The sequence below is a fragment of the Garra rufa genome, chromosome 4, assembly GCF_049309525.1.
Source record: "Garra rufa chromosome 4, GarRuf1.0, whole genome shotgun sequence".
Taxonomy (NCBI): domain Eukaryota; kingdom Metazoa; phylum Chordata; class Actinopteri; order Cypriniformes; family Cyprinidae; genus Garra; species Garra rufa.
The window spans coordinates 56,758,715-56,768,002 of record NC_133364.1 but is presented as its reverse complement, the minus strand read 5'-3'; positions in this window follow the sequence as shown (position 1 = coordinate 56,768,002).

Below are 9,288 nucleotides of genomic sequence, written 5' to 3'. Positions count from 1 at the left end.
GAGAAATGCACCAGTAAAACATTATTGACACCTTTTTTAACTTTGTGTTTGGACTATGCAAATGACTTCCACAAGAGGAAAGAAGGGTGGGCTACCCCATGTCCCCCGCTCTGATGGAACCAGCCAATCACAGCATGGAAATGGAGAAGCACCAAGTTGCAATCTCCTCCTCATCGAAAAGTTATAGAGGTACCTCTCCAAAAGACACTCCTTGTTCTGAGTCTGAGCTCCGGCAGGGTAAGACACTAACAGAGCAACAAAGTTCTGAGTCTGAGTCCCGTAGGGGAAGGGACACTAACAGAGCAACAAAGTTCTGAGTCTGAGTCCCGTAGGGGAAGGGACACTAACAGAGCAACAAAGTTCTGAGTCTGAGTCCCGTAGGGGAAGGGACACTAACAGAGCAACAAAGTTCTGAGTCTGAGTCCCGTAGGGGAAGGGACACTAACAGAGCAACAAAGTTCTGAGTCTGAGGCCCGGCAGGGTGAGACACTAACAGAGCACTAACAACGTACTGAGTCTGAGTCCCGTCGGGGAAAGACATAACAGCTACACCTCCATTCTGAGTCTGTGGCCCAGCAGGGTGAGACACTAACAGAGCAACAAAGTACTGAGTCTGGCCTGCAAGGGTGAGACACTAACAGACACAACCATTCTGAGCCTACTGTCCAGAGAGACAGAAACAGACGCTCCACGCTTCAAGTCTCCAGCTTTGAGGCAGCAGCAGATACGACCACGTTCTGTCTGTGAAGAAAGAGATATTTTCCACGTTCAGAGTCTTCGTCCAGCGAGGCAACAACAGATGCAGCACGTCCTAAGTCTCCATCCGAGAGAGACAAAGCGGATTGAACAAGTTCTGAGTCTCTAGCCCAGAGAGGCAGAAGACCAACAGACATTTGCAACAAGGTTGAGCTCCAGCAAGCAAACCTTCACTTCAGGTACCTTTGCTTGCGTGTTCCAAGCTAAGGGCCTTCAGCACCTACACCAGGGCCACATCTGCGTGTTCCAGATCTTAGGACCCTTTGGTGCTCCAGGAGAACAGCATCCTACAGCGCTTCATGCTCAAGGCTGTCGAAACGGATTCCTGCTCCTTTTCCCACTGACTGCTCCCAGCACAACCAGTGGAAGAATTCACCGCTACCGAACTGCTCAATCATCCACAGAGAACGTAAATATCACTTCCAATCCTCTTCCAGAGACCTTGGCATTGTTGTGTACTATCTGTATATGATTTTTCTAATTTACATTAGATATTGTATAGCTGATTGCAGTTGATAACAAATAATAGCTCATTTATTTGTTTGATGCAAAATAAGGTTCTTCACCTTATTTGTTTCAGAGTAGCAACAGTTTATCTTTCCATAAGATAACATAGCTATGACATAAGGCAAGGCGAGGCAAGGCAAGTTTATTTATATAGCACATTTCATACACAATGGTAATTCAAAGTGCTGTACATAAAAAGGATTTAAAATCACAATAGCATAAAAATCATAAAAATTTAAAATAATAATCACAACAATAAAAACAAAATTAAGAACATTTAAGATGATTAAAAAAAAAAAAGAAAATGATTTCAAATTAATTAATACAGTAAAATAATTATACATAAAATAATGCAAACTGTTCGGACGTAGCACAGTGCTCATTCAATAAATGCACAACTGAACAGGTGAGTTTTGAGTCTGCATTTAAATGTGGCTAATGTATTAGCACATCTGATCTCTTCTGGAAGCTGATTCCAACTGCGGGCGGCATAATAGCTAAAAGCGGATTCCCCTTGTTTTGTGTGAACCCTTGATATTACTAACTGACTCGATCCTAGTGATCTCGGTTGTCTGTTAGGTTTATATTCAGTGAGCATATCTGCAATGTATGTAGGTCCTAGGCCATTGAGTGCTTTATAAACGAGTAAAAGTACTTTAAAATCTATCCTAAACATAACTGGAAGCCAGTGTAAGGACCTAAGGACTGGTGTAATATGCTCTGATTTTTTGGTTCTAGTCAGAATCCTGGCAGCAGCGTTCTGTATGAGCTGCAGCTGTCTAATGGTCTTCTTGGGAAGGCCAGTGAGGAGACCATTACAATAGTCTACCCTGCTGGTGATAAAGGCATGAACAAGTTTCTCCAAATCTTGACGGGAAACAAAACATCTAATTCTTGCTATGTTTTTGAGATGATAGTATGCTGATTTAGTTACTGCTTTAACATGACTACTGAAACTGAGGTCTGACTCCAGAATCACACCCAGATTCTTGAATTGATTTTTTTGTTTTTTGACCCCTAGTGTCAAGGTACGCATTTACCTTATGAACTTCATCTTTGTTTCCAAATGCAATGACTTCCGTTTTCTCCTTGTTTAACTGTAAAAAGTTTTGGCACATCCAACTGTTAATTTCATCAATGCATTGGCAGAGAGAGTCAATGAGGCTGTAGTCATTTGGCGAAAAGGCTAGGTAAATCTGGGTATCATCTGCATAGCTGTGATATGCAATTTTGTTCTTTCTCATTATTTGACTTAGTGGGAGCATATACAGGCTGAACAACAGCGGCGCTAGAATTGAGCCTTGTGGGACTCCGCATGTCATGGATGTCCACTTAGACTTATCTTCTCCTATACTAACATAATAGCCTCTCCCTTCTAAGTATGACCTGAACCATTTGAGAACCATCCCAGAAAGCCCGACCCAGTTTTCCAGTCTATCTAAAAGAATGTTGTGATCGACAGTGTCGAACGCAGCACTGAGATCTAGTAATACCAGCACTGATATTTTGCCAGAATCTGAATTTAGGCGAATATCATTTATTATCTTTATGAGCGCTGTCTCTGTGCTATGATGTTGTCTGAAGCCAGATTGGAAATGGTCCAGGTATCCATTTGAGTTTATGTAGTGATTCAGCTGATTGAAAACAACCTTTTCAATAATCTTGCTTATGAAAGAAAGATTTGATATTGGTCTATAGTTGCTCAATATGGTGTTATCAAGATTTTTCTTTTTCAGAAGGGGCTTAACGGCTGCAGTTTTCAGGGAGTTTGGAAAAGTCCCAGAAAGAAGTGAGGTGTTCACCACTTTTAAAAGATCTGCTTCTAAACAGCTAAGCACACTTTTGAAAAAAGATGTGGGAAGTGTGTCGAGGTGGCAGGTTGACGATTTGAGGTGCTTTACTGTTTCTACCAAAATGTTGCTATCGATTTCTTCAAAAGTAGACATAATGACTTCTTTTTGAAATTGCGGTCGAATCTGTCTGACCTCTGCATAACTTGAGGGTGTGCTAATTGTCTTTCTGATATTATTGATCTTCTCAGAAAAGAAGGAAGCAAACTCATCGCACTTGCTGTCAGAGAGCAGTTCACTAGGGATCTGACTAGAGGGGTTTGTTAGTCTCTCAACGGTAGCAAAAAGAGTGCGAGTGTTGTTTAAGTTGCTGTTTATAAGGTTTGAGAAGAATGTTTGTCTAGCTTTACCTAGTTCAACATTGAAAGCATGAAGGCTGTCTTTATAGATGCTATAGTGAATTTCAAGTTTTGTCTTCCGCCACATCCGCTCAGCTTTTCTGCATTGTCTTTTTATTATCTGTACATAGTAACACCCAACTGAATCACATTTTATGCATCTTATGCACTTTATTCCTTTTGCATTTATTGTATTCATTTAATAGTTGATTACTCTTGTCTATCATTTGTTAATAAATTTATTTTATTACACTTGTGTCTTCCTTGTGTTGATAATACAGTGAGAGGTTCTACAAGCTAGATATCCCACCAATCTTTCTTATGTGATGTACTCATAACCGCACATTAAGTGACATGTGATCCAAGAATCATAACGTCATCGGTGATACGAGTACCCATCACTACACTATTTCGCCTTCCTAGTGGGCGAAAGCAGAACTCACTACAAAATTGGCATCCCTAGGTGGGCCAAGTTAAAATGAGATGAGTCTCCTGTAAAATTCACTACAATCTAAACGTCCACTGACTACCAGAACTAGTTCAAAACAGACGTTCATACTGGCTATAATCTGGACGTCCGTTGACATCTAGATTTAGTCGATTTATGACGTGAATAAACATGTCCAATCTGGCCACAATCCCTTTTCTGTCAAAGATACTAGAAAAGGTAGTATCCTCACAATTATGCTCCTTCTTAGAGAAAAATGGTATCTGTGAGGATTTCCAGTCAGGTTTTAGACCATATCATAGTACTGAGACTGCTCTAATTAGAGTTACAAATGACCTGCTATTGTCAAGCGATCGTGGTTGCATCTCTCTATTAGTGCTACTGGATCTTAGTACTGCATTTGATACTATTGACCACAACATTCTTTTAAATAGACTTGAAAATTATGTAGGCATTAGTGGTAGTGCACTGGCATGGTTCAAATCGTACTTATCTGACCGTCATCAGTTTGTGGCAATAAATGAAGAGGTATCATTTAGATCGCAAGTGCAGTATGGAGTACCTCAAGGCTCAGTGCTAGGGCCATTACTTTTTACGCTTTACATGTTACCCTTGGGAGATATCATCAGGAAACATGGTGTTAGCTTTCATTGTTACGCTGATGATACTCAGCTCTATATTTCTTCGCAGCCCGGCAAAACATATCCATTCGAAAAACTAACAGAATGCATAGCTGATATTAAAAACTGGATGGCGAATAACTTCTTACTGTTAAAGGAGAACTCCGGTGTGATTTTGACCTAAAGTGTATTGAATCATGATACCGAGTGTGAACGTACCTTGCATATCTCATCTCGTCTTGTCCACTGCTGTCCGAAATCTGGGGTCAGTTAGCCGATGCTCACAACAGCTTGTCAATGAAAGTCAATCGGGCATCGAAGGAGCCATGTAAATAAATCACTGTTTTACGCCATTTACGAGGCACAAAGTAGCTCCACACTTCATTGGTAGACTTCCAAGGGCCTTGACATTTAAAACGAGACATTGAGAACTCATAAAAAGCACCGGTAGTTTATTTACAAGTAGATTTATACAGACAGTAACTGCAAGAAGTTTAGCGCCCGCCGTCATCTTAAGTGTAGTCAAGATAAGTCGAGTGTCGAGCACCAAGGAAACTACAACCTGATACGTTGATAAGCTGATAAATTCCTTGGTGCTCGACACTCGACTTATCGTGACTACATTTAAGATGGCGGCGGGCGCTAAACTTCTTGCAGTTACTGTCTGTATAAATCTACTTGTAGAGTTCTCCTTTAAATTCTGAAAAAACAGAGGTACTAATTATTGGACCTAAAACCTCCACAAGTAATGACCTAAAACACAGTCTAATACTAGATGGCTGCTCTGTAAATTCGTCGTCATCAGTTAGGAACCTAGGCGTCCTATTCGATAGCAATCTCTCCTTTGAAAGCCACATTTCTAGCATCTGCAAAACCGCATTTTTCCATCTTAAAAATATATCGAAATTACGACCTATGCTATCAATGTCAAATGCTGAAACATTAATTCATGCGTTCATGACCTCAAGGATAGATTATTGTAATGCTTTATTGGGTGGTTGTTCTGCACGCTTAATAAACAAACTCCAGCTGGTCCAAAATGCAGCAGCTAGAGTTCTTACTAGAACCAGAAAGTATGACCATATTAGCCCGGTTCTGTCAGCACTGCATTGGCTCCCTATAAAACATCGTATAGATTTTAAAATCTTGCTAATTACTTATAAAGCCCTCAATGGTTTAGCTCCTCAGTACTTGAGCGAGCTCCTATCGTATTATAGTCCTTCACATCCGCTGCGTTCTCAAAATTCTGGCAATTTGATAATACCTAGAATATCAAAATCAACTGCGGGCGGCAGATCATTTTTTTATCTAGCGCCTAAACTCTGGAACAATCTACCTAACACTGTTCGGGAGGCAGACACACTCTGTCAGTTTAAATCTAGATTAAAGACACATCTCTTTAACCTGGCTTACACATAAAATCATTAACACATTTCTATAATTCAAATCCGTTAAAGGATTGTTAGGCTGCATTAATTAGGTCAACCGGAACCGAAAACACCTCCCATAACACCTGATGCACTCGTTGCATCGTAAAAAGAATGGCATCTACGCTAATATTAGTCTGTTTCATTCTTATTCCGAGGTCACCGTAGCCTCCAGACCCAGCCTGTATCCGGATCAGATGGTCACTCCAGTCCCCCGGATCCAGTCCGTACCCAGCTTAGATCATGGATCACCACCTAGAGATGACTTCAATAGCCGTGGATGTCAACCAGATGAGCTCCAAGGCGGATCATCAATAAAGACCTCGCCAACCTTGACGGCCATCGGCGCTACACCACAGGATCCTGATGAGTTCTCTACAATCAGACATTGGTACAAACTGTTGTTTGGTCTGGCCAGAGGAGAACTGGTCCCCCGACTGAGCCTGGTTTCTCCCAAGGTTTTTTTCTCCATCTCTGTCACCTGTGGAGTTTTGGTTCCTTGCCGCTGTCGCCTCTGGCTTGCTTAGTTGGGGACATTTTCCAGCGATATCGTATACTATTTGAACTGAACTGACGATGATATCACTGAATTCATTGATGAACTGCCTTTAACTGAAAATTGATTGTTACAATAATGCGTTACTTACACACTATTGTGCTGTTTAAATACTGTGCAGTTGCTTTGACACAATCTGTATTGTAAAAGGCGCTATATAAATAAAGGTGACTTGACTTGACTTGACTAAACGTCCACTGACTACCAGAACTAGTTCAAAACAGATGTTCATACTGGCTATAATCTGGACGTCCGTTGACATCTAGATTTAGTCGATTTATGACGTGAATAAACATGTCCAATCTGGCCACAATCTAAACGTCCACTGACAGCCAGAACTAGTTCAAAACAGACGTTCATACTGGCTATAATCTGGACGTCCGTTGACATCTAGATTTAGTCGATTTATGACGTGAATAAACATGTCCAATCTGGCCACAATCTAAACGTCCACTGACTACCAGAACTAGTTCAAAACAGATGTTCTTACTGGCTATAATCTGGACGTCCGTTGACATCTAGATTTAGTCGATTTATGACGTGAATAAACATGTCCAATCTGGCCACAATCTAAACGTCCACTGACAGCCAGAACTAGTTCAAAACAGACGTTCATACTGGCTATAATCTGGACGTCCGTTGACATCTAGATTTAGTCGATTTATGACGTGAATAAACATGTCCAATCTGGCCACAATCTAAACAACCACTGACAGCCAGAACTAGTTCAAAACAGACGTTCATACTGGCTATAATCTGGACGTCCGTTGACATCTAGATTTAGTCGATTTATGACGTGAATAAACATGTCCAATCTGGCCACAATCTAAACAACCACTGACAGCCAGAACTAGTTCAAAACAGACGTTCATACTGGCTATAATCTGGACGTCCGTTGACATCTAGATTTAGTCGATTTATGACGTGAATAAACATGTCCAATCTGGCCACAATCTAAACAACCACTGACAGCCAGAACTAGTTCAAAACAGACGTTCATACTGGCTATAATCTGGACGTCCGTTGACATCTAGATTTAGTCGATTTATGACGTGAATAAACATGTCCAATCTGGCCACAATCTAAACGTCCACTGACTACCAGAACTAGTTCAAAACAGATGTTCATACTGGCTATAATCTGGACGTCCGTTGACATCTAGATTTAGTCGATTTATGACGTGAATAAACATGTCCAATCTGGCCACAATCTAAACGTCCACTGACTACCAGAACTAGTTCAAAACAGATGTTCATACTGGCTATAATCTGGACGTCCGTTGACATCTAGATTTAGTCGATTTATGACGTGAATAAAGATGTCCAATCTGGCCACAATCTAAACGTCCACTGACTACCAGAACTAGTTCAAAACAGACGTTCATACTGGCTATAATCTGGACGTCCGTTGACATCTAGATTTAGTCGATTTATGACGTGAATAAACATGTCCAATCTGGCCACAATCTAAACGTCCACTGACTACCAGAACTAGTTCAAAACAGATGTTCATACTGGCTATAATCTGGACGTCCGTTGACATCTAGATTTAGTCGATTTATGACGTGAATAAACATGTCCAATCTGGCCACAATCTAAACGTCCACTGACAGCCAGAACTAGTTCAAAACAGACGTTCATACTGGCTATAATCTGGACGTCCGTTGACATCTAGATTTAGTCGATTTATGACGTGAATAAACATGTCCAATCTGGCCACAATCTAAACAACCACTGACAGCCAGAACTAGTTCAAAACAGACGTTCATACTGGCTATAATCTGGACGTCCGTTGACATCTAGATTTAGTCGATTTATGACGTGAATAAACATGTCCAATCTGGCCACAATCTAAACAACCACTGACAGCCAGAACTAGTTCAAAACAGACGTTCATACTGGCTATAATCTGGACGTCCGTTGACATCTAGATTTAGTCGATTTATGACGTGAATAAACATGTCCAATCTGGCCACAATCTAAACAACCACTGACAGCCAGAACTAGTTCAAAACAGACGTTCATACTGGCTATAATCTGGACGTCCGTTGACATCTAGATTTAGTCGATTTATGACGTGAATAAACATGTCCAATCTGGCCACAATCTAAACGTCCACTGACTACCAGAACTAGTTCAAAACAGATGTTCATACTGGCTATAATCTGGACGTCCGTTGACATCTAGATTTAGTCGATTTATGACGTGAATAAACATGTCCAATCTGGCCACAATCTAAACGTCCACTGACTACCAGAACTAGTTCAAAACAGATGTTCATACTGGCTATAATCTGGACGTCCGTTGACATCTAGATTTAGTCGATTTATGACGTGAATAAAGATGTCCAATCTGGCCACAATCTAAACGTCCACTGACTACCAGAACTAGTTCAAAACAGACGTTCATACTGGCTATAATCTGGACGTCCGTTGACATCTAGATTTAGTCGATTTATGACGTGAATAAACATGTCCAATTTGGCCACAATCTAAACGTCCACTGACTACCAGAACTAGTTCAAAACAGACGTTCATACTGGCTATAATCTGGACGTCCGTTGACATCTAGATTTAGTCGATTTATGACGTGAATAAACATGTCCAATCTGGCCACAATCTAAACGTCCACTGACTACCAGATTTAGTTGAGAAAAGACGTTCATACTGGCTACCCAGCAAGCAAAAGCCGTCATTTCACTTTCTCGTAGGGTGACCAGACGTCCCGAAATCTAAACTGCTGTCCCGAATCCCGAATCCCGCTCTAATTGTCCTGAAAATTATACTG